This window comes from Nicotiana attenuata, unplaced genomic scaffold (genome assembly GCF_001879085.1).
Source record: "Nicotiana attenuata strain UT unplaced genomic scaffold, NIATTr2, whole genome shotgun sequence".
In the NCBI taxonomy this organism is placed as follows: Eukaryota; Viridiplantae; Streptophyta; class Magnoliopsida; order Solanales; family Solanaceae; genus Nicotiana; species Nicotiana attenuata.
The window spans coordinates 239953-246054 of record NW_017670348.1 but is presented as its reverse complement, the minus strand read 5'-3'; the positions used below and the strand labels follow the sequence as shown (position 1 = coordinate 246054).

The window sequence follows — 6102 nt, the reverse complement described above, 5'->3', positions numbered from 1 at the left end:
GAACAAATTATTATATTAAGTAACTCCAATTAAGATCAAATAATGAATAAAGAAAGAACAATAATTCTAATCAACTGGAGTAGAACATTAAGAAGAAGCTTCACAATTCCTATACCACATTAAATATTACAACAGTTGACTAGGTCCTATACCAATAATTCTACGGAATAGAACATTAAGAAGAAGCTTCACAAAAAAACTCCTACACTATTTAATTACTTTCTATTAAATAATAGAAAGAGAGGGACGTTTGTGTTTGTGCTTTGGAGCAATAATTCAATACAACTGGGAAAGTAAGACTCTTTCTTTGTAGCTTCATCCACTTGTCTTTGATGGAATTTCCTACTTCCTTCCTTTTAAATTTCAAAGAAAACCCAGTGCCAAAATTCCTTCTATATCATTAACTCTTATTTCTTCTAACCTATATATAACTTTGTTGAAAATATCATCTATTGTTCTCTTACCACAACCACAATTTTTTCACATACAGTTTTCCTACTCTTTTCAGAGAATTAACACTGAGTCCATGGCATCTTCTTCTTCTTCTTCTAGATGGAGCTATGATGTTTTCCTAAGTTTTAGAGGTGAAGATACACGGAAAACGTTTACAAGTCACTTATACAAAGTCTTGAATGATAAGGGAATAAAAACATTTCAAGATGATAAAAGGCTTGAGTACGGTGCAACCATCCCAGAAGAACTCTGTAAAGCTATAGAAGAGTCTCAATTTGTCATCGTCGTTTTCTCAAAGAGTTATGCAACATCGAGGTGGTGTTTGAATGAACTAGTGAAGATCATGGAATGCAAGACTCAATTTAAACAAACTGTTATACCGATATTCTATGATGTGGATCCATCACATGTTCGGAACCAAAAGGAGAGTTTTGCAAAAGCCTTTGAAGAACATGAAACAAAGTATAAAGATGATGTTGAGGGAATACAAAGATGGAGGATTGCTTTAAATGCATCGGCCAATCTCAAAGGCTCATGTGATAATCGTGACAAGTGAGTTAAAAACACATAAGCTGATACTTTGCATTCAAATGAGTTAAACATAATCTTAAATAAAATTTTCAAATTTTCGAAATATGTAATGGTAGGTGATTATATAAAGCCTTTGAAGAACATGAAACAAAGTATAAAGATGATGTTGAGGGAATACAAAGATGGAGGATTGCTTTAAATGCATCGGCCAATCTCAAAGGCTCATGTGATAATCGTGACAAGTGAGTTAAAAACACATAAGCTGATACTTTGCATTCAAATGAGTTAAACATAATCTTAAATAAAATTTTCAAATTTTCGAAATATGTAATGGTAGGTGATTATATATGGTTCTATCAATTTAATTACAAACTCAATAACATTGTTACGTAGATAAAATTTTAATTAGTTCTTCAAAGAGTTTGATTTATGTGAACACTCCTTGTATATATCACATTCTTCTTACATTTGTAGGACTGATGCAGATTGTATTCGGCAGATTGTTGAACAAATCTCGTCCAAATTATGCAAGATTTCTTTATCTTATTTGCAAAATGTTGTTGGAATAGATACTCATTTAGAGAAAATAGAATCCTTACTAGCGATAGGAATCAATGATATTCGGATTGTGGGGATATGGGTAATGGGGGGGAGTCGGTAAAACGACAATAGCAAGAGCTATCTTTGATACTCTCTTAGAAAGAAGGGATAGTTCCTATCAATTTGATGGTGCTTGTTTCCTTAAGGATATTAAAGAAAACAAACATGGAATGCATTCTCTGCAAAATATCCTTCTCACTAAACTTTCAAGGGAAAAAGCTAATTACAATAATGAGGAGGATGGAAAGCACCAAATGGCTTGTAGACTGCGTTCTAAGAAGGTCCTAATTGTGCTTGATGACATAGATGATAAAGATTATTATTTGGAGTATTTAGCAGGTCATCTTGATTGGTTTGGTAATGGTAGTAGAATTATTATAACAACTAGAGACAAGCATTTGATAGGGAAAAATGATGTTATATATGAAGTGACTGCACTACCTGATCATGAATCCATTCAATTGTTCTATCAACATGCTTTCAGAAAAGGGGTTCCAGATGAGCATTTTAAGGATCTTTCATTGAATGTAGTAAATTATGCTAAAGGCCTTCCTTTAGCCCTCAAAGTGTGGGGTTCTTCCTTGCATAATAGGGATATAACTGTGTGGAAAAGTGCTATAGAGCAAATGAAAAATAATCCTAATTCAAAAATTGTTGAAAAGCTCAGAATTAGTTATGATGGATTAGACTCCACGCACCAAGAGATTTTTCTGATATAGCACGCTTCTTACGAGGGGAAGAAAAAGATTACATCATGCAAGTTCTCAAGAGTTGTCATTTTGGAGCGGAATATGGATTGGATGTCCTAATTGAAAAATCTCTTGTGTTCATCACTGAAGATGGTGAAATTGAAATGCATGACCTAATACAAGAAATGGGTAGATATATAGTGAACTTGCAAAAGGATCGGGAAAAACGCAGCAGACTATGGCTCACCAAGGATTTTGAAGAAGTGATGATCAACAATACGGTTAGTAAGCTAAACAATGCAATAATGTTGAATTTCTAATTTTCATATTCTCTGAAGTAACATCAATATATCCTAATGATCTTCTTACCAGGGGACCATGGCAGTGGAAGAAATTTGGCTTTATGATTATCATAATACACTCAGGCTACGCGCCTTCACCAAAAAGTTCAACTACGGTTGAACCAAGACAGGCTATGCGCCTTCACCAACAAATTCAACTACGGTTGAACCGGGACTCGAGCTACGTGCCTTCACCAAAAAGTTCAACTACGGTTGAACCAAGACAGGTTATGCGCCTTCACCAACAAATTCAATTACGGTTGAACCGGGACTCAGGCTACGCACCTTCGTCCAAATTATGCTAAGTATAGGTCCTAGTGTTACAAAAAGTAGTCATGTTAATTTTATAGCAGAATAACATTTAAACAGGATAGGGAAGCAAATTATGACAGCTACTGGTGAATCAAGGGTGCCAAAAACATGCTAAAAGTCATATTGATAGATTATTATTGACGGTTNGGATTGTGACTTGGTCCGTCCCGCTTAATAAAATTGATACCTATTTGATTATAGATTTGTAATATCCTTATAAAAATGGATTAATTGTCATAATTGGGCTTCGTGCCAACTACTTGAATCCTTCAGGGATTATTTTAATGGTTTCTTACCATATTTATAAATATTAAACTCAGTCCTGGTATTTAATACTGTGTTTGAAATCTCGGCCATTTTCTTAAATTAGAAATTAAGTTAACATTTTAAAATGAAGTTTGGGCTGAATATTTTTATACTATTGTGTGATTTTTGGACTGAGTATGGGATCGGGCTGCACGCCGCAGCAGTAATATAATGATATTGATATGAGGCCAAGGGCCTGTTTGATGCCACGAGATGGCTTATTATTGCGCTTGGGCCGTAAGGGGCCCCTCCCGGAGTCTGCACACCCCCAGTGAGCGCCGACGACGTTAAATAAATGGAGCGGGCTGCACGGCCGCAGCGGGGTACTGGAGGTACCGGTTTATGTGTTGCATTGCATATGTAATTGTTGTTTATTCTCATTCTGGTGTGACTTTATTATGACTGTTTTTAGTGTTTACTGTATTATGCTATTGGTCCACGTTGTTGTATTTATAGCTTTACTTTGTGTATATTTAGGATTTCTTATTCTCAGACTTTATTTATATTTATTACTTTCTGGGTTGGAAGTACTCACAATACTCCCTGCACCTTGTGTGCAGATTCAGGTACACCACAGGGTGAGTGAGGACTTGTTTAGCGGAGCGGTAAATATCCGGGAGTATCGAGGTAGCTGCATGGCGTTCGCAGCCTTGATCTCTCCCTTCTATCTTTTATTATTTTATTCGTATTATTTTCCTAGTCGGACTTGTAATAGGTGAATAATCTGCTTCTAGAGGCTCATGTTCGTGACACCAGATTCGGTGGGCTATTTAGTATTTTATTTTGGGACTTTCGAATGTTAGAGATTATTTCAGAAATTCCGCATTAAATTGGTACTTTAGTAGTGAATATTTATTTATCTATCTAGATTAATTTGCTAAGGTTGTGGAAATGGTCGGGCTTGCCTAGCAATGTGTTGGGCGCCATCACGACCGGGGTTTGGGTCGTGACAAGGTGGTATCAGAGCCTAGGTTACTTGGTCTCGCGAGTCATGAGCCGGTTTAGTAGAGTCTCGTGGATCTGTACGGAGACGTCTGTACTTATCCTCGAGAGGCTACAGAACCTTTAGGAAAACTTCACATTCTTGAATTCTTATCGTGCGTCCTTGATTCATCTTGAAAAGGAACTCCTGAAATTCACTCCACGTGTTCGTACGCGCACGTGAGCGCTCAATATCAGAGGTGCCTAAATAGCTTGTGATTTCCGGTGATTCCTTGATCGAGGGGTGAGACGTGATCTTTGTGAGTTGATGTCGGGCCAGTTGGGTGGACTCGAGGCCGGATTTTGCTTATGGCTTGAGCACCAAGATGCTGATTATGTGAGCTGTGTTTTTGAACTTATACGTTCGATATTGTCCCCATTAGCGGGAATGACGGTTGGGTAGCTATGTGATGAGTATGTTAGTACTGCAAGAGGTATCTATATGGCTCGGAAGCGACGAGGAAGGCCTGCTGGATGATAGTGAACTATTAAGTGAATGATCTCCATTGGGATTGGATGTGTAACCCCGAGTTATGGGCGTGTGAAGAATCTTTTCAAGACTCCTAGTTAGGAGTGAAGTAAGTTGCATGTTACGGTATGAGTTCAGACTCAGGAAGACGAAGTAACTGTGTAATGTGTATAATGGTGGAAGACATACAGAGATGTTATATTGAGGCGAAAACAGGTGGGTTATCTCCTGCGGAGTGCTCTATAGTGGTGTGATCCTTATGTGTATGTTAGGATATCTCATTTACAAGTGAAGAAAATGTCTTGAAATCTAAATTGGTCGCTTAGGGAGTGGGTTGTAGCTGTCGCGAGGGTGAAGGTGAGAATGGCAGAAGAGTTAAATTCTAACTGATCTATGATTTTGCAAGCTTATAAGGGATTGGGATTAATTTCACTATGATATTATGGCAGCAATAGAGTGCATGCGTATGATTTATTGAATGCGTTTTGAGCTATGGCTTCGAGCCAAGTTGGGGAGTTGCTATTGATTAAGTTTATTGCACGGCTAAATGCTATGTTGGTTCCAGTTTGAGGCGCATTGGTGAGTTAGCTATGGCTTATGGAGATTGGGGTCGAGGATGGCTGTGAAGGAATTTATTTTATTTTCAAAGGTTATATGGTACCTCGTATGTGTGTGAGAATCACAGGATGTCTTAAGTTGTTGTTAGTAAAGAGTGCTCGGTGCATAGAGTAGGAAGGTGCTTGCTCGTATTGTGACGAGGTTATATTTTGCGGTGTCAGAGTGCTAATGAGGCACGGGTGGTTCTGTTCATTGGATGAGGCTAAATGTAGGTAAATAGAGTAAATGACTCTCGAGAAGCGTGCTAATGTGTTAAAGATTCTACATGTGATAATTGGGTATCTTGAATTTGTATATGTGATTGGAACTGAGTCTCAATTGGGAGAGGTCAAGATGTGATTTTTCTATGTCGATTATGGGCTCCTATGTAGCACTATCAGGAAGGTGCAGGTAATGGTTTGGAATTTGTAGAATGTTCTAGGATGTTTGAATTGTGATGTAGCAGCTGGAAGGTACGAAGTGATTCGTGGGATGTGAGACAGCATGGTCTCGTGATTCAAAGTCACTCGGGGTGAGTGCGGATGGATGGTGTTATATGTTGAATGCAGTTACTATTATTCCTAGGGCAATCAGGGTAAGTCGAAAGAAGGTGGATTGGTTAGCCATATATCTGTTGGCATATTGGTGGTAGAGATCAATTCTCTTCAGCATGATCGGGTTACACATGTGATTTGTGGCGGTTCAGGTGAGGCCCGTCGTCCGTCGTAAATGATGTTGTTCAGGAGTATTCCAATGTTATGGGCTTGTTACATGTAGGCGGATCCCGAAAGGGTCATGGTGGGTTGGATCACTACTTAGAGAT

General features: G+C 38.2%; 1 pseudogene; it reads left to right on the top strand.

The window, feature by feature from the left end:
- The first annotated feature begins 294 nt into the window (after positions 1–294).
- On the top strand, positions 295–2593 carry LOC109238192 (annotated as a pseudogene).
- Positions 2594–6102: the final 3509 nt, after the last annotated feature.